Source organism: Scyliorhinus canicula, chromosome 17 (genome assembly GCF_902713615.1).
Source record: "Scyliorhinus canicula chromosome 17, sScyCan1.1, whole genome shotgun sequence".
Lineage (NCBI taxonomy): Eukaryota > Metazoa > Chordata > Chondrichthyes > Carcharhiniformes > Scyliorhinidae > Scyliorhinus > Scyliorhinus canicula.
Window position 1 is genome coordinate 100,916,325 of NC_052162.1, and position 25,630 is coordinate 100,941,954.

The window sequence follows — 25,630 nt, forward strand, 5'->3', positions numbered from 1 at the left end:
GACAGTGAACCAGAGCCGGGATCGAACCTGGGACCTCAGCGCCGTGAGGCAGCTGTGCTAACCACTAGGCCACCGAGCTGCCCTAACACCATCATTCCTACGAAACTCATCTCTAAACTCCGTGGCCTTGGCCTCGACTCCTCCCTCTGCGACTGGATAGAACATAGAACAGTACAGCACAGAACAGGCCCTTCGGCCCTCGATGTTGTGCCGAGCCATGATCACCCTACTCAAACCCACGTATCCACCCTATACCCGTAACCCAACAACCCCCCCTTAACCTTACTTTTTAGGACACTACGGGCAATTTAGCCATGGCCAATCCACCTAACCCGCACATCTTTGGATTGTGGGAGGAAACCGGAGCACCCGGAGGAAACCCACGCACACACGGGGAGGACGTGCAGACTCCGCACAGACAGTGACCCAGTCGAATCGAACCTGGGACCCTGGAGCTGTGAAGCATTTATGCTAATCACCATGCTACCTTGCTGCCCAAATCTGGATCTTGAACTTTCTAACCCACAGGCCACAATCAGTAAAGATAGGCAACAACACCTCCTCCATGATCATCATCAACAGCAGTGCCCCACAAGGCTGTGTCCTCAGCCCCCTACTATACTCCTTATACACCAATGACTGTGTGGCCAAATTCCCCTCCAACTCGATTTTCAAATTTGCTGATGACACCACCGAAGTAGGTTGGATTTCAAACAATGATGAGACAGACTACAGGAATGAGATAGAGAATCTGGTAAACTGGTGCAACAACAATAATCTCTCCCTCAATGTCAACAAAACGAAGGAGATTGTCAATGACTTCAGGAAGTGCAGTTGAGAACATGCCCCTGTCTACATCAATGGGAACGAATAAACAGGGTCGAGAACTTCAAGTTTTTAGGTGTCCAGATCACCAACAGCCTGTCCTGGTCCCCCCATACCGACACTATAGTCAAGAAAGCCCACCAACGATTCTACTTTCTCAGAAGACTAAGGAAATTTGGCATGTCAGCTATGACCCTCACCAACTTCTACAGATGCACCATAGAATGCATTCTTTCTGGCTGTATCACTGCTTGGTACGGAGCCTGCTCTGCCCAAGACCGCAGGAAACTACAAAAGGTCTTGGGTGAAATTCTCCGACCCCCAGCAGGATCGGAGAATCACCTGGGGCCGCCGGAAATCCGGCCCCCGCCGTGGCAGATATTCTCCGCCACCCGGGAAGTGGCGGCGGCGGGAATCACGCCACTCCGATCGGCGAGGCCCCTGCGGCGATTCTCCGGCCGGATGGGCCAAAGTCCCGCCGCTGGGAGGCCTCTCCGGCCACCGAGGTTTGAACCACCTCTGGTGGCGGCGGGATTTGCGGCGCGAGCGGGACCCCGGGGTCCTGGGGGGGGGGGGCGGGGGGCGATCGGACCCCGGGGGGGTGCCCCCACGGTGGCCAGGCCCGCGATCGGGGCCCCCTGCTCAGACTCCGGGCCAGTGCCGTGGGTGCACTCTTTCTCTTCCGCGGCCGCCACGGCCTCCGCCATGGCGGAAGCGGAAGAGAAACCCACATCGCGCATGCGCCGGTGGTGACGCCAGCGGCAGCTGGCTGCTGACGTCACTGCCGGCGCATGTGCCAACCGACGAAAGCCTTTCGGCCAGCCCCGCTGCCGGGGACGCCGGTTTTTTGCGCCAGTCTTCTGGTGCCAACCGCTCCTGCGTGGGGCTGGCCCCCAAAGGTGCGGAGAATTCTCCACCTTTGGAGAGGCCCGACCCCGGAGTGATTGGCGCCACTCCCCTATGTCGGGGCCCCCCGTCACGCCGGGTAAGAGAGAATCCCGCCCCTTGAATGTAGCCCAGTCCACCATGCAAACCAGCCTCCCATCCGTTGCCTCCATCAATAATTCCCGCTGCCTCAGAAAGGCAGCCAGCATAATTAAGGATCCTACGCACCCCGGACATACTCTCTTCCGCCTCCTTCCGCCAGGAAAAAGATACCAAAGTTTGAGGTCACGTACCAACCGACTCAAGAACAGCTTCTTCCCCACTACCATCAGACTTTTGAATGGACCTACCTCGTATTAAGTTGATCTTTTCTCAGCACCTTGCTCTAACTGTAACATTATATTCAGCAGTCTCTCCTTCCTTCCATATGTACGGCATGCATTGTTCGTACAGCATGCAAGAAACAATACTTTTCACTGTGTACTAATACATGTGACAATAATAAATCAAATCAAATACAGCACAGAGCTTACCCCAGAATCCAACCAGCACTGAGCGTATCCCAGACTCCATCCAGCACTGAGCTTATCCCAGAATCCATCCAGCACTGAGCTTATACCAGAATCTATACAACACTGAATTTATAGCATAATCCATACAGCACTGACCTTATCCCAGAGTCCATCCAGCACTGAGCATATACCAGAATCTATACAACACTGAATTTATAGCATAATCCATACAGCACTGAGTTTATCCCAGAGTCCACACAGCACTGAGCTTATTCCAGAATCATACAGCACTGAGCTATACCAGAATCCATCCAGCACTGAGTTTATCCCAGAGTCCATCCAGCACTGAGCTTATCCCAGAGTCCATCCAGCACTGAGCTTATCCCAGAGTCCATACAGCACTGACCTTATACCAGAATCTATACAACACTGAATTTATAGCATCATCCATCCAGCACTGAGCTTATCCCAGAGTCCATCCAGCATTGAGCTTATCCCAGAGTCCATCCAGCACTGAGCTTATCCCAGAGTCCATACAGCATTGAGCTTATCCCAGAGTCCAACGAGCACTGGACTTATCCCAGAGTCCATCCAGCACTGAGCTTATCCCAGTGTCCATACAGCACTGGGCCTATCTCAGAACCCGTACAGCACTGAGCTTATTCCATAGTAAGAAGTCTTACAACACGAGGTTAAAGTCCAACAGGTTTGTTTTGAATCGCTAGGTTTCGGAGCGCAGCTCCTTCCTCAGGTGATTTTTGACTCACCTAAGGAAGGAGCTGTTCTCTGAAAGCTAGTGATTCGATACAAACCTGTTGGACTTTAGCCTGGTGTTGTTACTGTCTCACCCCAGTCCAATGCCAGCTTCCCCACATCATTATCCCAGAGAGTTAGAGCAACTCAGTATGCAGCATGACAGACATTATTGCATCACTTTCCAAGAGTACTGAGCAAAGGCACATTCAGCTTCGATCCTCTTACTCAGAGATCGATGCTTCATCTTCGCCATCAGCTAATGACCCAGCCCAGAGGTCTCCTTTAAGGTCTCCACCATTAGTCATTGCTTCCTTGCTTTCCTGTATTCTACTTCAAAATTTAAATCCTGTGCAGCCTTCTTCGATGCACTCTCATCATTGATGATGTGGTGTTCGATAACAGTGATTCAGGAGCCTAATTATCCCAATCTTTGCTTCCATTTATGTTGTTTATAATATAATGTTGTTTGTTGTTTAAGTTAGTTTTTACACATTTGTATAAGTTCATCCTTCTTTGATGATCTGCAGAGCGATCACACTTTATATTCGGGTCTCATCTATTGGACAAGTTCATTGAATTTAATAGTCATGTTCTTTGATGTTCAGTCGCACTTTAAGTTTCTATTAGATAGCTCAAGGACGAGTTTACTGCCAAATTTACCAAGGATACCTCTTGTATTCAATTATGTTGAACAGGATAGTCAAATACTCAATGCACACTGCCATTCAACATTTCCCTTCAGTTAGTATATTTGATCAATCTCTACACTGCGTGGTTTATTATTTAGAACCTATTGTCCACCAAGTTCCATTCTGTGATTTCAGTGACAGGGATTGACGTCAATGAGCTGGATGGTTTTGTTCCATACTGCAATGAACGTATGACTCTGCTGACAAACACAGAACCCCCCTCTATGGGTAAAACCTGTAAGTATTGTTTTTCTGTATAATTTTCGCCAGAACTCCTTGCTGTTGTCAGAATTTCAGGAATTGCTCCTGTTACAGACGGGAGGGGATTGATGTAAACTGCCTTAATTTCCCTTCTCACCACCCATCTATAAACATAAAGGGGAGGGATTCTCCAGCACCCACCCGCACACTTTTCTGGTGCGGTGTGCCCCCGCCGGCAACGAGATCCTCCGTCCCGGCAGCCGGCTAATAAGGGGCGGGATTCTCCCCTACCCGGCGTGATGGAGGGTCCCGGCGTAGGGGAGTGGTGCCAACCACTCCAGGGTCGGACCTCCCCACCTTTGGGGGCTAGCCCTGCGCCGGAGCGGTTGGCACCAGAAGACTGGCGCAAAACACCGGTGCCCCCGGCAGCGGGGCTGGCCGAAAGGCTTTTGCTGGTCGGCGCATGCGCCGGCGGTGACGTCAGCGGCCAGCTGCCGCTGCCGTTACCACCAGCGCATGCGCGATGTGGGTTTCTCTTCCGCTTCTGCCATGGCGGAGGCCGTGGCGGCCGTGGAGGAGAAACAGTGCACCCAGGGCACTGGCCCGGAGTCTGAGCGGGGGGCCCCGATCGCAGGCCAGGCCACCGTGGGGGCACCCCCCCGGGGTCCGATCGCCCCCCGTCCAGGACCCCGAGGCCTGCTCGCGCCGCCGATCCGTCGCCACCAGAGGTGGTTCAAACCTCGGCGGCGGGAGAGGCCTCCCAGCGGCGGGACTTCGGCCCATCCGGGCTGGAGAATCACCGCAGGGGCCTCGTCGATCGGAGTGGCGAGATTCCCGCCACCGCCACTTCCCGGGTGGCGGAGAATCTCTGCCACAGTGGGGGCCGGATTTTCGGCGGCCCCAGGCTCCAACCCTGCTGGGGGTCGGAGAATTTCGCCCAAGGTTTCCCGTTGTGGGTACCCCCACGCCATCGGGAAATCCGCAGGCGTGAGTACGCTGTCGGCAAAGGTGTTTTTGATTTTTGATTTCCCCCTTTATAGTCGTGGAGCATTTTCTCCAATCCTTAAATTTGGAAATGTTTTAGTCCTCTGTGAGCAACTCCAACAGTAAACTCAAGATCTGATAAGATAAAAGGCTTGGTTTATTTTACATACACACAAAATATAAGAAAGTGGTTTTGCAACATCTGCTAAAAGAGGGATAAGGGAAATAATGGGTCACAGGGCCAGGCCACAATAAAAAGACAAGTTATGCTTTAACATGAGTCCAGAATCAATAGTCCAATGGGGTATTTCATCAGAGGGTAACAGACTGACTGTTGACAGATGATCTATCTCTCCAGGAGTGAGGACATCTACGATGGGAGAAGGCACATTGATTTGAAGGCACAAGTACGCAGGTTCCAATGTTCCAGTGGTTCAGTGGGGCAGGCAGGTTGTCTGGACAGAGTTCTTTCTGCTCGAACCTGCTCAAGGGTAAAATGGTTAGACAGAGTCAGACTGCTTGCCAGGAGTCTTTCTTCTCTTTTGAGGTCAAACTGTGATTGCCTGAGTTCAGTTCCACATGGCAATATTACAGGTTCTAGCAGCTTGGGGGAAGTCATGTCACATACCTAGTACTTCTTCTCCTGGGTGCTGGGTAAAGGATGTCCATGTTTGGAATCTGGAGGCGCAGGGTCCCTTTTCTCCTTAAGGGCCACAGTGTCTCCAGTGGCCAGCATTCTTTTTGAGAAATGTAAAATGGCATGGTGCAGTTTCCAGGAGTCATGGCAGAGTACGGTGGTAGTAATGGTGGTAGTGGTGGTGATGGTGGAGGGGCGGGGGTGGCGGGGGGGGGGGGGGGGGGGGGGGGGGGGAGTGGCATTAGGGCATTCGCACCTTTTCAAACATAACGAGTCTCTGTTGTTTGTCTGAAGGTTAGAAATTCCTCTGGTTTGAATCATGGCTAATCAGAATAAAGTCTTGGCCATTTTAAAAATAAGAATTTTAATGAGTAGCCGGGTTGAAGTAGCTACATATATATAAATATATATATTTTCCTTCCTGCCCTTTGAGACCCTCTCATTCAGCAGAGCACTGAATGATGTTGTATTCTCTTTAGGCTTGCTCCCAGACTTCAAAATTACCCTTCAGAGGAACACACTGGCTAAGATCGTGCTTGTTATATTCTGTCTATGTGTATCTGAAACCTGACTACTGCATCATTTACCCTGTCATTCCATGCTTGTAGCTCAATGTAAATCCTTGGAAATAGATAGCCCCAAGGATTGCCCAGATGTAGTGATTGTGTACTTCTTGCTTCATAAGGCAGGTTATCATCCAGTTGGCATTGAGAATAGGCCAAACCCTCAGGAAATCCTCAATGGAAGTTTCTGAATCACAATCATCTCAAGCATGTAATAAATGTTGTTCACAACACTCACTCCAGTGAAAGTAGCATTTACTAAAGCCTGATACTGGCATCCAGTTTGGAGTACATTTTTCCAGTAGGCTATATGTTCACTGATAGTGCTTCAGTGACGGTCTCCTCCAGATGTTTTAGACCAGTCATTTTCAAACTCAGGATCACAACCTGCAGGTAGGTAGTGGGCAGGTGTCGAGAGGGTCCATCGGACACAATATTCCTGATTGCAGGAAGAAGTGCCCAATGGCCGCAACCGGCTTTCAGAATGCCGGCAGTCCATCGTATGCGCAGGCCCAGTGCCCAGCGAGGCACAGCACCCCCTCCTGGCGACAGGAGCAGATTCATTTTGAAAATCAATGGAGTCTTCTCTCCAGAAGTGGTGGCAGCAGAAAGAAGGTTGCGTACCCTGTATACTGACGCTCCATGTTCGAGAGAGATTACGACATTTTGTAGATGCCAGCAGTACTGGTGTGAGCTCCAGGACTCTGGTGAACAACCCATGAAGAAGAAGCTGAACTCAGGAACAAGGGGTTTAAAGAAGTTTCTTGAGGTGTGTGTTTATTAATTGTGCCAATGCAAATCAGGATGCATAGCTCATGTGTGGTATATGCAGGGAAGTACTGACAAATGAAAGATTAAAACCCTCAACACTTCAAAGGCATTTGAAGACTAAGCATGGTGAGTTCGAGGGCAAACCTTAATTTTTCTCAAGGGATTCAGTGATAATTTATATCATCAGGTGAAGTCCTTAGCAGAAATGTAACATTGAATGACAAAGCTAATGAGATCGTGAGGACCAAGCAAGTTCAGCTTGGTTTGTGAAGTTCATGTGGCGTGGGTTGCGAAGTTCGGGTGGTTTGGGTCGCGATGTTTAGCCGGCGTGGGTCCCAAAGGTCGGCTGGCTTGGGTTCTGAAGGATGACCGGTTGGTAAAAATGGGTCCTGGGCAAAAAGGTTTGAAAAGCACTGCTTTAGCCATTGAGGTGGCCAAGATGAGGCTTTGAGCTGCACAATCAGTTCAGCCCATCTTAAGTAGAAAACACCATCCAGATAAAGTGGTTGAAGTGTCATTTGTAAAATCAGCCAGAGATTGATTAGCAATGAGATTGCCAGCCAGAACTTACTGAGGAGGCTGAATAGTACGGGCACCAGAATATGGAGCATGCAAGAAGTCACCTGAAGTTAGGAGCACTCCTCATTCTCTTCCTGAACAGTTGCTCCCTGGGTCTACCACTGGAGTGCTGCCTTGTTGCATCAGAGTGCAGCTGGGGTTTGGTGAAACATGGAATTAGGTGAAAGAAGGAAGAGGTGATCAGTCCCTTTTCTCTGATTGGTGAGTAGGCTTGATGAGTACTCCTGCTCTTTGAAGTAAAAGTAAAGTCTTAGGTATGTTGGAGCATAAGGAGAAAGCGTACACTACAGAGCACTGGAGTTCGGAGCGGGAGTGAATCTGGTGAGGAGCAGCTGAACAAAGTAGCAGGAAAACTTAAAAAGGACCAGTGCAGCAAACGTCACTCAATCCAGAGGCAGAGCTACCGAAGTACCGTTAGGATTCAAATCTGATGAAGAGCGAGTGGAATCTACTGATTGGGTTAGTACAGACGGTGAGTAGTTATACGACTATTATCACTTGTAATTTGTAAAGTCTTTATTTTGTGGTTATAGTTTTTAAGGGCTATATTGTTTGTGAACAAAAAGTCAAGGGAAAAAGGGCGCTAATGCATCTGATATTATATGATTTTAATAGTCCTTCAAAAGCTTAATCCAATGGGGTAATTCATAGCAGGAAAGCTCAAAGCTGTGACTTGCTCCTCCTGCTCTATGCGGGAAGCTGGGTACATTTCCAGTGCCTGGGGCCAGTATGCATGCAGGAAATGTCTCCAGCTACAGTTCCTGGAAGCCCGGGTTTCAAAGCTGAAACAGAGACTGGGGACATTGTGAAGCATGGATAAAGAACTGGCTGGGCAACAGGAGACAGAGAGTAGTAGGGGAAGGGAGTTTCTCAAAATGGAGAACTGTGACCAGTGGAGTTTCACAGGGATCCGTGCTAGGACCACTGTTGTTTGTGATATACATAACTAATCTGGAGGAAGGTATAGGTGGTCTGATTAGCAAGTTTGCAGATGACACTAAGATTAGTGGAGTTGCAGATAGTGAAGAGAACTGACAGAGAACATAGATAGATTGGAGAGTTGGGTGGAGAAATGGCAGATGGAGTTCAATCTCGGCAAATGCGAGGTGATGCATTTTGGAAGATCCAATTCAAGAGCGAACTATACAGTAAATGAAAAAGCCCTGGGAAAATTGATGTATAGAGAGATCTGGGAGTTCAGGTCCATTGTATCCTGAAGGTGGCAACACAGGTTAATAGAGTGGTCAAGAAGGCATACAGCATGCTTTCCTTCATCGGAAGGGGTATTGCGTTCAAGAGTTGGCAGGTCATGTTACAGTTGTATAAGACTTTGGTTTGGCCACATTTGGAATACTGCGTACAGTTCTGGTCGCCACATTACCAAAAGGATGTGGATGCTTTGGAGAAGGTGCAGAGGAGGTTCACCAGGATGTTGCCTGGTGTGGAGGGCGCTAGTTATGAAGAAAGGTTGAGTAGATTAGGATTATTTTCATTAAAAAGACAGAGGTTGAGGGGGGACCTGATTGAGGTCTACAAAATCATGAGAGGTGGATAGCAAGAAGCTTTTTCCCAGAGTGGGGGACTCAATTACTAGGGGTCACGAGTTCAAGGTAAGAGGGGAAAAGTTTGATGGAGATATGTGTGGAAAGATCTTTATGCAGAGGGTGGTGGGTGCCGAGAACGCATTGCCTGCGGAGGTGGTGCCGAGAATGCATTGCCAACGATAGCATCATTTAAGATGTATCTAGACAGATACATGAATGGGATACAGATCCTTAGAAAATAGGCAACAGTTTTAGATAGAGTATCTGGATCAGCACAGGCTTGGAGCGCTGAAGGGCCTGTTTTTTTGCTGTAATTTTTCTTTGTTCTTTGTTCATCCATGAGGCGGAGAGTATAGAGAGGTGGTCACACCGCAGGCTCATACACCACAGGCAAAATGGGAATGGGTGACCACCAGGTAGAGAAGGAGGACTCGGCAGGAATCTCCTGTAAAAATGTCCCTGCAAAACAGGTGTACCACTTTGTATACTGTTGGAGGAATGGCCTTTCAAGGGAAAGTAGAAACAGCCAAATTCATTGCACCACAGTTAGTTCTGTCGCACAGCAGAGGAGTAAAAAGTGTGGGAATGCAATAGTTCAGGAGATTCAATTGTAAGGGGAATAGACAAGTGTTTCTGTGGCCACCAACAATACTCCAGGATAATATGTTGCCTCCCTCTGGTGCTAGTGTCAAGGATGTCTCTGAGTGTCTACAGCATATTCTGGAGGGTGAACAGACAGTGGGCATGGTACACATTGATTATCATAGATTATCATAGAATTTACAGTGCAGAAGGAGGCCACTCGGCCCATCTAGTCTGCACCGGCTCTTGGAAAGAGCACCCTACCCGAGGTCAACATCTCCACCCTTTCCCCATAATCCAGTGACCCCACCCAACACTAAGGGCAATTTTGGACACTAAGGGCAATTTATCATGGCCAATCCACCTACCCTGCACATCTTTGGACTGTGGGAGGAAACCGGAGCACCCGGAGGAAACCCACGCACACACAGGGAGGATGTGCAGACTCCGCACAGACAGTGACCCAAGCTGGGAATCGAACCTGTGACCCTGGAGCTGTGAAGCAATTGTGCTATCCACAATGCTACCGTGCTGCCGTGATACCAATGACATAGGTAAGACCAGAGGCAAATAGGGCCACAGTAAAAAGAAAAGTTAGGATAATTAAAAATGGCAAAACGGCAAGTTTAAAGGATTTGTATCTTACTGCACACAGCATTCGAAATAAGGTAGATGAACTGGTGCAAATCGAAGCAAATGGATATGAATCAGTGGGCCAGAAGTTGCCAAATGGAATATAACGTGGTAAAATGTGAAGTTGTTCATTTTGGAAGGAAGAACAAGAGAACAGGGATCCGTGCTAGGACCACTGTTGTTTGTGATATACATAACTAATTTGGAGGAAGGTATAGGTGGTCTGATTAGCAAGTTTGCAGATGACACTAAGATTAGTGGAATAGCAGATAGTGAAGAGAACTGACAGAGAACATAGATAGATTGGAGAGTTGGGTGGAGAAATGGCAGATGGAGTTCAATCTCGGCAAATGCGAGGTGATGCATTTTGGAAGATCCAATTCAAGAGCGAACTATACAGTAAATGAAAAAACCCTGGGAAAGTTGATGTACAGAGAGATCTGGGTGTTCAGGTCCATTGTATCCTGAAGGTGGCAACGCAGGTCAATAGAGTGGTTACAAGTCTTATTGAATTCTTTGAGGAGGTGACCAAGCATGTGGATGAAGGTAAAGCAGTGGATGTAGTGTACATGGATTTTAGTAAGGCATTTGATAAGGTTCCCCATGGTAGGCTTATGCAGAAAGTAAGGAGGCACGGGATAGTGGGAAATTTGGCCAGTTGGATAACAAACTGGCTAACCGATAGAAGACAGAGAGTTGTGGTGGATGGCAAATATTCAGCCTGGAGCCCAGTTATCAGTGGCGTACCGCAGGGATCAGTTCTGGGTCCTCTGCTGTTTGTGATTTTCATTAACGACTTGGATGAGGGAGTTGAAGGGTGGGTCAGTAAATTTGCAGATGATATGAAGATTGGTGGAGTTGTGGATAGTGAGGAGGCCTGTTGTCGGCTTCAAAGAGACATAGATAGAATGCAGAGCTGGGCTGAGAAGTGGCAGATGGAGTTTAACCCTGACAAGTGTGAGGTTGTCCATTTTGGAAGGACAAATCTGAATGCGGAATACAGGGTTAATGGTAGGGTTCTTGGCAATGTGGAGGAGCAGAGAGATCTTGGGGTCTATGTTCATTGTTCTTTGAAAGTTGCCACTCAAGTGGATAGAGCTGTGAAGAAGGCCTATGGTGTGCTAGCGTTCATTAGCAGAGGGATTGAATTTAAGAGCCGTGAGGTGATGATGCAGCTGTACAAAACCTTGGTCAGGCCACATTTGGAGTACTGTGTGCAGTTCTGGTCACCTCATTTTAGGAAGGATGTGGAAGCTTTGGAAAAGGTGCAAAGGAGATTTACCAGGATGTTGCCTGGAATGGAGAGTAGGTCATACGAGGAAAGATTGAGGGTGCTAGGCCTTTTCTCACTAGAACGGAGAAGGATGAGGGGCGACTTGATAGAGGTTTATAAGATGATCAGGGGAATAGATAGAGTAGACAGTCAGAGACTTTTTCCCCGGGTGGAACACACCATTACAAGGGGACATAAATTTAAGATAAATGGTGGAAGATATAGAGGGGATGTCAGAGGTAGGTTCTTTACCCAGAGAGTAGTGGGGGCATGGAATGCACTGCCTGTGGTAATAGTTGAGTCGGAAAATTTATGGACCTTCAAGCGGCTATTGGATAGGTACTTGGATTAGGGTAGAATAAGGGAGTGTAGGTTAACTTCTTAAGGGCAGCACGGTAGCATTGTGGATAGCACAATTGCTTCACAGCTCCAGGGTCCCAAGTTCGATTTCGACTTGGGTCACTGTCTGTGTGGAGTCTGCACATCCTCCCCGTGACTGCGTGGGTTTCCTCCGGGTACTCCGGTTTCCTCCCACAGTCCAAAGATGTGCAGGTTGGGTGGATTGGCCATGTCAAATTGTCCAAAATTCTATGATTAACCTAGGACAAAAGTTCGGCGCAACATCGTGGGCCGAAGGGCCTGTTCTGTGCTGTATTTCTCTATACTCTAACAGAGTATTATTTAAATGGAGAGGAACTGCAGAAAGCTGCAACACATAAAGTGACATGTGGGTACTTCTGCACAAAATACAGAAATTTAGCACACAGGTGCAGCGGGTATTCAAGAAAGCTAATGGAACTGTGGTAGTGGAACTACGGTATCTGGGAGTTTGAGCTGCTATTGGTGTGGAAGGCTTGCTGCCCATTGGCACAAGTGTTGTCTTCTCATTGATCGAGAGGAAGTAGCTCCGCCTATGAGGCGAAGTATAAGAACCCGTGTTTCCCAGCAGCCATCGTCCTGCTGCTACAGGACGTTTCTGTGTTCATTGATCGTGCATCAGGAACGTTGGCCCTTATTTTAAGGGAGTTGGAGTACATGAGTCGGGAAGTCTTGCTGCAACTGTACAAGGTACTAGTGAGACCACATCTAGAGCACTTTGGGTCCTCTTATTTAAGGAAAGATATTATTCAATTGGAGGCGATTGAAAGAAGGTTCACCTTTTTAATCCCTGGTATGAAGGGATTGTCTTAGAACATAGAACAGTACAGCACAGAACAGGCCCTTCGGCCCTCGATGTTGTGCCGAGCAATGATCACCCTACTCAAACCCACGTATCCACCCCATACCCGTAACCCAACAATCCCCTCCTTAACCTTACTGTTTTGGACACTACGGGCAATTTAGCATGGCCAATCCACCTAACCCGCACCTCTTTGGACTGTGGGAGGAAACTGGAGCACCCGGAGGAAACCCACACACACACGGGGAGGACATGCAGACTCCACACAGACAGTGACCCAGCCGGGAATCGAACCTGGGACCCTGGAGCTGTGAAGCGTTTGTGCTAACCACCATGCTACCGTGCTCTTATGAGCAAAGTTTAAATAGTTGGGACTCTACACATTGGAATTTTAAAAAAATGAGAGATGATCTCATTGAAACATATAGGATTGTTAAAGGGCTTGACAGGGTGAATGCTGAGAGGTTGTTTCCCCTCTGGGAGAGTCTAGGACCAGAAGGCATAGTCTCAGAATAAAGGGGAGCCAATTTAAGACTGAAATGAGGAGGAATTTCTTCTCTCAGAGGCTTGAGTCTTTGGAACTCCTTGCCACAGAGAGCTGTGGGGGCAGAGTCCTTGGGCTGTGTGTTTCTTGGCAGCGGGAGGCAGAGCACTGGTTGCTGGTGGTGGAAGACTCTGCTCCAATCACTTTCAATGGGAATTGCCATAGAAGCTAACCCACGCCTACCGGGAAATCTACATGCAGGGGTGGGCTGCCGGCAGGACCAGAGAATCCCGCTGCCAGTGAACGGACAGAGAATTGCAGCCTTTGTGTATATTTAAGATAGGGGTTGATCAGAGGCAGTCAGCACAGAATTGTTGATGGGAAATCCTGTCTAACTAATTTAATAGACATGATGTGGAGATGCAGGCGTTGGACTGGGGTGAGCACAGTAAGAAGTCTTACAACATCAGGTTAAAGTCCAACATACCTCGCCATTCACCTGATGAAGGAGCCGTGCTCCGAAAGCTCGTGTTTGAAACAAACCTGTTGGACTTTAACCTGGTGCTGTAAGACTTCTTACTAATTTAATAGAGTTTTTGAATAGGTAACTAAATATATTCATGAGGGTAACACAGTGGATGTGGTATGTCTGTAGGTATGGACAGAGAAAAAGATTGATAAAAACTAATGGAGGCCTCTTACAGTCAGAAACGGGGGAATTCATAACAGGGAACAAAGAAATGGCCGAGGAACAAAATTCGGCCTATGCTTCTGTCTTCGCAAAGGAAGACATGAATAAAGTACCGGAGGTTCTGAGAAACTCAAGTTTTAGTGAGGAGCTGAAGGGAATTAGCATTTGTAGAAAATCGGGGCTGGATTTTCCGGTCACCAATGCCAAAATTACATTTGGCGAACGGCCGGAGAATCACATTTCCCAACCGAATTGGGACGGCACTGCTTTCGCAATGCTCTGCCCCCTTCAAGGCGGCATACTCACAGAGTATGTTGCACGTCGTACCGACGACCCCAGGCCATTGCCTGAGGCCCGCCCCGATGCTCCACCCCTGACCAGCCGAGTCCGCGACAGCACGGGACACTTGTGGCCTCATCCGTCGGGAACTCAGCGCGGCGGTTGCGGACTCAGTCCAGCTCCGCCACAGTTGGGGGAGGGCCAATCTGCGGATACGGGGGTATTATTCATAGGGGTCATAGGTTGAGGATAAGGGGGGAAACCTTTTAGGACTGAGGTGAGGAGAAATCTCTTCACCCAGTGAGTGGTGAATCTGTGAAATTTGCTGTCACAAAAATAGTTGAGATGAAAATATTGTGTAATTTCAAGAAGGAATTAGATACAGCTCTTGGGGCTAAAGGGATCAAGGGATATGGGGGAAGACGGGATCAGAGTATTGAACTTGATGATAATGGTAGAGTAGGCTCGAAGGCCCGAACAACCTCCTCCTGCTTCTATTTTCCATGTTGGTTTCTATCTTTACATGATTTCAGTAAGGCCTTTGACAAAGCCCCACATAGAATGCTGGTCCAAAAGGTTAGAATTAATGGGATCCAAGGAAAGTTGACAAATTGGATCCAAAATTGGCTTGTTAATGGGAGTCATAGGGTGATGGTGCAGGGTTGTTTTTGTCATTGGAAGGCTGTGACTAACAATGTACCACAGGGATTGGTGCTGGGACCCTTGCTGTTTGTTATACATTAAAGTCCAAAGATGTGCGGGTTAGGTGGATTGGCCATGCTAAATTGCCTGTAGTGTCCTTAAAAAAAAAGTAAGGTTAATGTGGGGGGGGGGGTTGTTGGGTTACGGGTATAGGGTGGATACGTGGGTTTGAGTAGGGTGATCATGGCTCGGCACAACATCGAGGGCCGAAGGGCCTGTTCTGTGCTGTACTGTTCTATGTTCTATGTTCTAACACCGTAAAATACATTAACAACTTGGATGTGAATGTCAAAGGTATAATTAGTAAGTTTGCAGATGACATAAATTGGTAGTGTTGTTGATCGTGAGGATAGTCCTAGGCTACAGAATGACAGTGACCAGCTGGAAAATTGGGCAGAGCAATAGCAGATGGAACTTAATCCTGATAAGTGTGAAGTGATGTACTTTGGGAGGGCTAGTATGGGTAGGAAATGCACAATCATTCGTAGGTCCTTAGGGAGTATTGAGAAAGACAGGAACCTTGGTGTAGAAGCCCATGGATCCCTGAAGTGGCAGCACAGGTGGGCAGGGTAGTGAGGAATGCTTGCTTTCATTAGCCGGGGCATAGAATATCAGAGCAGGGAGTATTGGTGAAACTTTAGAAAACATTGATTAAGCCACAGATGTGCAGTTCTGGTTGCCACATCATCAGAAGAGCGTGATTGCACTGGAGGGGGTGAAGAGGAGATTCAGCAGGATGTTGCCTGGAATAGAAAGTTTCAGGTAGGAGGAGAGACTGGATAGGCTGGGTTTGCTTTATCCAGAGTAGAGAAGGCTGAGGGGGGGGGGGGGGGGGGGGGAGCTGATAGAGGTCTACAAAATTATGAGAGGCATAGATAGATAAAACTTTTCCCCATGGCAGAGGTGTCTAAGACCAGAGGGCATAGTTTAAGATGAGGAGTAAGTGGGTTGGAGGGAACCTGAGGAAACATTTTTCACCCAGAGAGTGTTGGAAATATAGAACATGCTGCCAGAGAGGGTGCCAGATGGAGGTACTGTCAATAACATTTATGAAGCATCTGGACAAGCACGTAAATCACCGGAGTATAGTAGGCTATGGACCAAGTGCTGGTAAATGGGATTAGTGTAGTTTGGTATTTGATGGTCGACATAGACATGGTGGGCTGACGGACCTGTTTCTGTGCTGACTGACTCTATGGGTGGGAGTGTGACTAATTTAATTAAGCTACGAAGTTGAGGACATCAAAGTGGCTAAATGTGAAAGGTAGGCATTTAAGGTGAATAAGGGCGACTCGGATGTTCAACCGGTAAATAAGACATGGGTAAAAATTTGCATCTGGAGATAAAGAATGTGATAAGTTGTTACATTTCAAAGGGAGGTCAAATGGAGTTTAGAATTGTAAAAAGTAAAACATAAATAAGGCAAAGTTATTATTTTTTGAACTGATGGTGGTGGCCATAAGGAAATCATTAAATATATTTATATCCTGGGAGAGGAAAAGTTCAAAGAAGGATAATGTTAGTGAGAAAAGATGAAAGTGAATAAACATTTAAAGAGAGGTTGGGAGCTGTGTTGAGCAATGTATGACCTCCTAGAGTACTTTCTGTGCTGGGTAGAACTGTGAAGAAGCAAAGTGAGGCAGCTGCCAGGCAACACCAGAGTGTCTGTTTTCCAGAAATCAGTTTCACATCAGCCACCTATTTAAGCCAGAAAGGCTTAGGGCTGCAAACGGCAGAATTTGAACTTCCACAGCAGAGTGGAAGCTAGGAGTGAGATATTATGTAGCATATTTGATAAAGTGACAGTAGCTTTCCCTTGGGGTCATTGTTACTGGATTTTTAGGTTACCTATTTATAATGGATGGTTGCCTAAAGTGGTGTCAATTTATGAATCAGAATCCTTTTGGGAGAATGTTCTGTAAGACTAATCTTAACTCTATAAATGTAATCTTGTGTGTTTCCTTTATCAATAAATGTTTTGTCTTAATATTTAAAATATCAAAAAGTGTGGCTGGGATTTGTGGCTCCTGACTTCAGTACTTCAGTCTTCTTGTGGCAAAATACAGTAAAGAGTTCATAGAATCATAGAATTTTCAGTGCAGAAGAAGGCCATTTGGCCCATTGGGTCTGCACTAGCCCTTTGAAAGAGCACCCTACTTAAGACTATAAGTCCCTGGTCACCAGCCATTGGAATCCAGCACTTGAACATGGGTTAAACCAATGTTTCAGCTCAAACCCTTCCTGAGCCATTTCACAAACCATTCTGTGCCTGATCAGACTGTAGAAACTAACCCTTTGTGCCGTGCTATTCTGTCTTACTGTGTCAGCAGGATAGGAGTGTTTGACTAACTATCAAAATCCTATGAAGGATCTCTTGCTCTCTGTGAGGACTGGGAGGAGGACAGGATATTAGACAATGAAGCAGCAGGTGCTCAAAGAGAGATAGACAGGATGGTGTGAAAGGTTCTCGGCAGGATGGTTTATCCAGCCAGGATCTTCACAAAACACGACTGTTATATTCACATGACCCAAAACCAGCGGATGTTGAGGTTTTATAAAAGAGGTTACCACGGTGATCTGCAGGTACAAGGAATGAACTGCCTCTTGGCAGCCAGGATCACAGCAGCACTTAAATAAAAGCAAAATGCTGCAGATGTTGGGAATCCAAAATAAAAACAGGAAATCCTGGGAAAACACAGCATGCCTGGCAACATCTGTGGATTGCTATGACACCCTGGGCTGGGGTCCAATAAATTCCAATCCCACTCAACCCGGAGTCACAACACAATTTAGTTCATCAGTAATTGTTAGAAAAATATTCAATTTTGCCCTTGGCTGCACAATAATTAGTCACCAGGTTTGTACATTTAAACATAATTACCTTTTATTAATACAAGAACTTTAATTAAATATGCAGCAAATACAACCAGTTAACTATCAACTAATCCACCTCCCCCATCTTAAGTTGCCCCTCACACTCTCTCTCAACACACACAAGATAGACAAAGACAGAGAGGAGGAAAGGGGTGAGAATAACAAGTAAAAGGAAAAAGAGCCTTTGTTTCAAATGGTTGCCTTGGAAATGGTTGCCTTGAAACAGATCTTGCTTCAAAGTAAGCTTTCAGATCCAGACCTCTGTTTGCAGCCTGCAATGGCACGGTGGACACAGTAGACTCAAAGGTTTCAGAAATACAGCAACTCACAGCCTGTCTGGAGAGAGAGAAAAGAGGAGCAGGTCTTTCTTCGGTGTGTCCAGGATTCACACTGAGCTCCTTGGGTCTCTGAAAATCATTTCACTCAACTAGGACCCAATCATCACCTGCAACCAGGCAGGATACGGCCTTTTGGCCTATAATTTGCCGCCTGTCATGAGAAGTCTGAGTCCTGTTATCCAAAGCTGGCAGAGTGTACTATGCTGTAACTTTTTGAATTCCTCATTCTTTCTGCAGCTTAATTTAAAGATACATGCCCATTGAGTATCCTTGTGCCAAACATGGTAACAGCATAAATGAAGAAAGTGAAAATATCATCAAGAAAGAGGCTTACAGGAGAGAGAAATGGAGTTAAGTTTTCAAGCCCATAATGTAGCTGGAAGGGCTGGGAAGGAAGTTTCCACCCATGAGGGTGGTGGGTGCCTGGAACGCTTTACCAGCGGAGGTGGTAGAGGCGGGCACGATAGCATCATTTAAGAGGCATCTAGACAGGTATATGAATGGATGGGAACAGAGGGAAGTAGACCTTGGAAAATAGGAGACAGGTTTAGATAAAGGATCTGGATCGGCGCATGCTGGGAGGGCCGAAGGGCCTGTTTCTGTGCTGTAATTTTCTTTGTTCTTCTTTGTTCATGAAAGATGTGTGTGCGGTAGAATCTTTCCAGCACCTATCTTGGGAAATGCAGTCAGGTTAGGAAACCAAGTGGAGGAAGCTGAGATTGTCTTTGGCAACCCCACTCCTTCTAAAGGGAGAATGTTATTTCTCAGCGATCTGCTTTTTACAGGGGGTGAGTCTGGGGCAGGGGCTGAGTCTGGGGCAGGGGCTGAGTCTGGGGCAGGGGCTGAGTCTGGGGCAGGGGGTGAGTCTGGGGCAGGGGCTGAGTCTGGGGCAGGGGCTGAGTCTGGGGCAGGGGCTGAGTCTGGGGCAGGGGCTGAGTCTGGGGCAGGGGGATGTCTGGAGCAGGGGTGTGTCGAGAGCAAGGGGTGTCTGGAGCAGGGGGGTGAGGTTTGGAGCACGGAGTGAATCTGGGACAGGGGATGGGGTAGTTTTGGACTTGATGCTTTCATCATCGTGAAGTGAGAGACATGGTTGTCGTGATCTTTGATCTCTGTCGGTTTGTGTTGACCTATCCACATCCACAGTTCCCCCTCAACCAACTCAGTTTTAATTGAAATAAAGTTAATTGAATTTTTTGAAAAAGATTGCAAATAGTTGATATCAGGGGAACCACCGTCGTCAGCACCCTTCTGCCACTATGGTTCTTTCTTCAGTTGATCAATTATCAATTTGCAGAAGGTACAGTTCACGCTTCAGTCTCACTGGCTAATTAACTGGAAAATCAATTAACGAATGAACCAGATGGACTTCAAAGAGCAGCTTAAGCCTTGCTGGCCAAGATTGGCAGCACAAGAAACTCAACAATTCGCAAGATTTATTTTCTTCATTACAGAAAATGGAATTTCCTCCATCTGCTGAAAATCGCTTTTTCCTTCTGGAAGTTTCTGTGGCCAATGAACTCCTATCATGGGTTATAAACTGTTAAACAAGAGATCCCAGAACAATCTGAGGGTTCGTATTATGTGTGAAAGCTGAAACTATAACAATGAGACAAGGATTGATCCAAAGGTACATGGGGTGGAATTCTCCATCTGGGAAACGGGATTCTCCGGTGCACCACCTGTGTTTTCCTGAGTGGCACGCCCTCGCTGGCAACAGGATTATCCATTCCCGCCACCTCTCAATGGGATTTCTCATTGTGGCCACCACACGCCACCAGGAAACCCGCGGGTAAGGACGGCGCAATGGAGGAACCCGCCGGCGGAGAATCCGGCCCCAAGTTTTCCCACGAGAGGTGAATTGCAACCGGTTTGCAATCCCGCTGGCAGTTTAAACCAGCAAGCAATTCAGTATGCCTTGCCATGCAAGTTCATGTATCGTATCTTCCGTGTCTAAATCCGTGTCTCTTCCATGTTTCTATTTTTAAATTCCTATCCCCCCAACTCACCTCCGCCCCTGCTTCAAGTTGCTATTTGGACTGACCAGGCAGACCCCTTGATTCAGTATGTTCTGTAACATAGCCCGTGATGAGGCTATGCAGGGTAGCATGGTGGTTAGCATAAATGCTTCACAGCTCCAGGGTCCCAGGTTCGATTCCCGGCTGGGTCACTGTCTGTGTGGAGTCTGCACGTCCTCCCCCTGTGTGCGTGGGTTTCCTCCGGGTGCTCCGGTTTCCTCCCACAGTCCAAAGATGTGCGGGTTAGGTGGATTGGCCATGATAAATTGCCCGTAGTGTCCTAATAAAAGTAAGGTTAAGGGGGGGGGGGGTTGTTGGGTTACGGGTATAGGGTGGATACGTGGGTTGAGTAGGGTGATCATGGCTCGGCACAACATTGAGGGCCGAAGGGCCTGTTCTGTGCTGTACTGTTCTATGTTCTATGTTCTATGATGTGGCGATGCCAGCGTCTCCGGCAACCCGAACAGCAGACCGAGAGATCTGCGGTGCGGCAACCGAAGAGGAACGAGCCAAATTGGACCACTCCGGAAGGCCGCTGCCCAAGACTCGACATGTATGCTCAAGCCGTCAGAAGTTGCGTCAATGCCAGATTCATCAGTCGCATTCACAAGACAGCCCCGAACGTCACCCCAAGCACAACGCAATGTCATCCGCGCTCTGAACACCAACTGCAACATTGTCATCAAAACAGCAGACAAAGGAGGGGCCACCGTCATACTGAACAGAATGGACTACTACAAAGAGGTATACTGACAACTAAACAACCAGGAACACAACAGACAGATACCCCCAGATCCGACCAAGGAACACACCCGCCAACTCAACATACTGATCAAGACCTTGGATCCAGACCTTCAGAGCACCCTGCGTACTCCCCGGGTTGAAGATCTCTACTGCCTCCCGAATATACACAAGGCCAACACACCAGGCCATCCTATCGTATGAGGCAATGGGACCCTGTGTGAGAACCTCTCTGGTTATATCGAGGACACCTTGAAACCCATCGCACAAGGAATGCCCAGCTTCAGTCGCGATACGACGGACTTCTTACAGAAACTCAGCACCCAGGGACCAGTTGAACCAGGAACATTCCTCATCACAACGGATGTCTCAGCACTCTACACCAGCATCCACCATGTCGACGGCATTGCTGCAACAGCCTCTGTACTCAACACCTACAACTGCCAAACTCCAGACGCAATTCTGCAACTCATCCACTTCATTCTGGATCACAACATTGTGGTGACTGTATTGCAGTAACCATTCACCATATATGTAACTGTACCACGCTGTTTCCCATGAGGACTCCACCTATGGACCATTGTAAGGTATTACCTGTGATGTATCATATTGGTGCCTTTGTGGGCTCCGCCCCTGGCTCAAGGGGAGGTATAAAGAGCAGTAGCTCTGTAGGCGGCTCTCAGTAGCAGAGCAGTCACAGGCAGGCACTGTTCTAGTCGATTAAAGCCACTGTTTACATCTACTGTCTGTTCGCGTAAATGATGGTCGCATCAATTTAATCGACTACAACACCACTATGGAATCTGCCCTCAAACCTGGCCGACTGGAACTCGACCCACAGGCCGCGGAGGCTAAAGGGATTTTTTCTGCACTGGCTCCGCTGTTTCGAGGCCTACCTCGCCCCCTCCTCCTCGCCTTCAGTCTCCGACGATCAGAAGCTAAGCCTCCTCCACGCTCGGGTGAGCCATCGAATCTCTGTACAACTCGAAGAAGTTTCCACCTATGCAGACGCTCTTGCGATGCTAAGCGTCTATACGTAAGATCCGTGAATGAGGTGTACACGCGGCATCTCCTCGCTACTCGCCGCCGACGCCCCAGGGAATTTGCTGGAGGAGTACCTACGCGACCTCAAAGTCCTTGCGCGAAGTTGCAACTTCCAGGCCATTACGGCCACTCAACATATGGACCTTACAGTCCGGGATGCCTACGTGGCTGGAGTCAGGTCCAACTATAGAGCCATGAGGTCATGTTGCAGTTGTACAAAACTCTAGTACGGCCGCATTTGGAGTATTGCGTACAGTTCTGGTCGCCTCATTATAGGAAGGACGTGGAAGCTTTGGAACGTGTGCAGAGGAGATTTACCAGGATGTTGCCTGGTATGGAGGGAAAATCTTATGAGGAAAGGCTGATGGACTTGAGGTTGTTTTCGTTAGAGAGAAGAAGGTTAAGAGGTGACTTAATAGAGGCATACAAAATGATCAGAGGGTTAGATAGGGTGGACAGCGAGAGCCTTCTCCCGCGGATGGAGGTGGCTAGCACGAGGGGACATAGCCTTAAATTGAGGGGTAATAGATATAGGACAGAGGTCAGAGGTGGGTGTTTTACGCAAAGAGTGGTGAGGCCGTGGAATGCCCTACCTGCAACAGTAGTGAACATGCCAACATTGAGGGCATTTAAAAATTTATTGGATAAGCATATGGATGATAAGGGCATAGTGTAGGTTAGATGGCCTTTAGATTTTTTCCATGTCGGTGCAACATCGAGGGCCGAAGGGCCTGTACTGCGCTGTATCGTTCTATGTTCTATGTACGTGAGACAGAGCCTACTCAAGAAGGGTGCCCTGGACCTGGAAGATACGGAAAAGCTATCCTGCTCCCTAGAAGTAGCGTTCCAAAGCCTCAATGTGTTCCCATCTGATCACACGGCCCCCTCGTGGACCCCCGACCAAACAGTACCCCAGTCCTGTGCCGTGCGGCTGCCCCCCCGAACACAGGGGGGCTACCCTGCTATTTCTGCGGCCAGCATCAGCACCCCAGGCAGCGCTGCCCGGCCCGGAACGTGAACTGCAGTGACTGCGGAAAAAAATAACATTTTGCTAATGTTTGCCTGGCCAGGTCCAAACCCTCAAAATCGCAGGCCTGACCCTCATACTCACAGGCACGCAGATCCCGCAGTGTAGCAGCTTGCCTGCCGGCTCCACCCCCGAACGCGTCATCGGCCTAGTGCTGTCCGTGGGGCAGTCATCTCCAAGCCCGCACGACAGGTGCAACTCACGGGGGCCGCCATCTTGCCCATCCTCGCCCATGCGGCCCGCCATGTGCGACTCGTGGGGGCCGCCATCTTGGACACCATCTTCCTCGCCGCCCGACACGTGCAACCGACAGGAGCCGCCATCTTGGCCGCCATCTGCAACACCGCCCGACACGTGCGACCGACGGGGGCAGCCATCTTGGAACCACCCCAGCACCCTCCGACCATGCCGGCTACCCGCAACTCAGTGCGGTCACCCTGGACCAGTCACGACCCAAAAACCTCCAGAGCTCCATGATGACCGTCCAGGTAATGGACACGAAACACCTTGCCTGTTCGACTCGGGAGCATGGAAAGCTTTATTCGTCCAGACATGGTAAGACGCTGCTCGCTCCTAATCTTCCTGGTGCACCAAACCATCTTCCTCGCTTCTGGGTCGCACTCGGTGCAGATCCAGGGGTGTACTACCGTAACCCTAGCAATACAGGGCACCGAGTACACCGATTTTAAGCTATATGTCTTCCCCATCTCTGCGCTCCTTTCCTGTTGGACTGGATTTCCAGTGTAAACCTCAAGAGCCCTACCCTCACTCACCGTATGTAGCCTCACAACACTAAAAGTCGACCCTCCCCCGCTCTTCGCAAATCTCATCGCCGACTGTAAGCCAGTCATCATCAGAATCAGGTGGTATAGCATTCAGGACAGGACTTTCATCAGGTCCGAGGTCCAGCGATTCTTGCGGGAGGGATCATCGAGGCCAGCAATAGCCCTGGAGAGCTCAGGTGGTGGTCGTCAAGACCGGATGGTTGTAGATTACAGCCAAACCATAACCCGGTACACACACCTTGGCTCCCTCACACCAACCCCCTTCCCCGGATGTTCTCCACATTGGATCTGAAGTCTGCGTACCACCAGCTCCCAATCTGCCCGGACGACCGCCAGTACACGGCCTTTGAGGCAGACGGCCGCCTCTTCCACTTCCTCCGGGTCCCCTTCGGCGTCACAAACGGGGTCTCGGTCTTTCAAAGAACGATGGACCGAATGGTGGACCAGTACGGGCTGCGGGCCTCATTTCCGTACTTGGACAACCTCACCATCTGCGGCCATGATCAGCAGGACCACGACGCCAGCCTCCAGAGATTTTTCCATACTGCCCAAACCCTTAACCTCACTTACAATAAGGGGAAATGCATTTTCCGCACAACCAGACTCGCCTCTTGATTGCACCCCCCTGCCCCGACATGACCGCCGCCACCGTCATCAACGCCCTACATAGTGTCTTCACCCTGTTTGGTTTCCCCAAGTATGTTCACTGTGACCGGGGCTCGTCGAACTGCACCAGTACCTGCTCAGTAAGGGCATCGCCTCGAGCAAGACAACTAGTTATAACCCCCTGGGAAACGGGCAGATGGAGAGGGAGAACGCAACGGTCTGGAAGACCGTCTTCCTGGCCATACGGTCTGGGAATCTCCCAGTTTTCCACTGGCAGGAGGTCCTCCTGATGCACTCCACTCTATTAGGTCCCTCCTTTACACGGCCACAAACGAGACCCCTCATGACCGCCTGTTTGTTTTCCAGGAAATCCTCGCTTCTGTCCTGGCTGAAGACACCGGGGCCCGTCCTACTCCGCAAACACATCAGGAGCCATAAGTCCGACCCCCTGGTAGAGAGGGTCCAGCTCCCTCACACCAACCCTCAGTACGCATACATAGAACACCCCGACGGCCGACAGGATACGGTTTCCCTCCGGGACCTGGCACCCACAGGCTCCACTACCATCACCACCCCAACTTTCCCCACCCAACCTACGCTGACCAGCGCTCCCGCCCCTACATGACACCCGCACCCTCTCCCGTCCCCCCCCCCCCCCATTCCCCCTTCCGACCCACAGGAACGATGGCTCCAAAAGACATGCTCCCGGAGTCCGAGTCTGTACCCGCACCGGCAACTTCACTACCCATGCCCGCACGGACAAGTTTGACACCCGGGCCAGCTGCGATACCAGAGCTTCGGCAATGACAGCGCACAGTCCGGGCGCCGGACAGGCTGAACTTATGAACACTTCACCCCCGCCGGACCTCATTTTTTTTAACAAGGGGTGAATGTGGTGAACGTTTTGCAGTAACCATTCACCATGTAGGTAACTGTACCATGCTGTTGCCCATGAGGGCTCCACCTATGGACCATTGTAAGGTATTACCTGTGATGTATCATGTTGGTGCCTTTGTGGGCTCCACCCCTTGAGGTGAGGTATAAAGAGCAGTAGCCCTGTAGGCGGTTCTCAGTAGCAGAGCAGTCGCAGGCAGGTACTGTTCCAGTCAATTAAAGCCACAGTTTACATCTACACTCCGTTTCGCGTGAATTGCTGGTTGCATCAAACGCCTTCACCTTCGACAGTGAAGTTCTTCATCCAGACACATGGACCAGCCATGGGGACCAAATTCACACCTCAATATCCAACATCGGCATGCACAAGTCTGAAAAGACCTCCTCACCTTCAACCGACATTATACACCAGATACATCGATTACATTTTTTTCATTTGGACCCACGGCGAAGAATCACTGAGACGACTACATAATGACATCAATAAGTTCCATCCCACCATCAGACTCTCCATGGACTACTCTCCAGAATCGGTT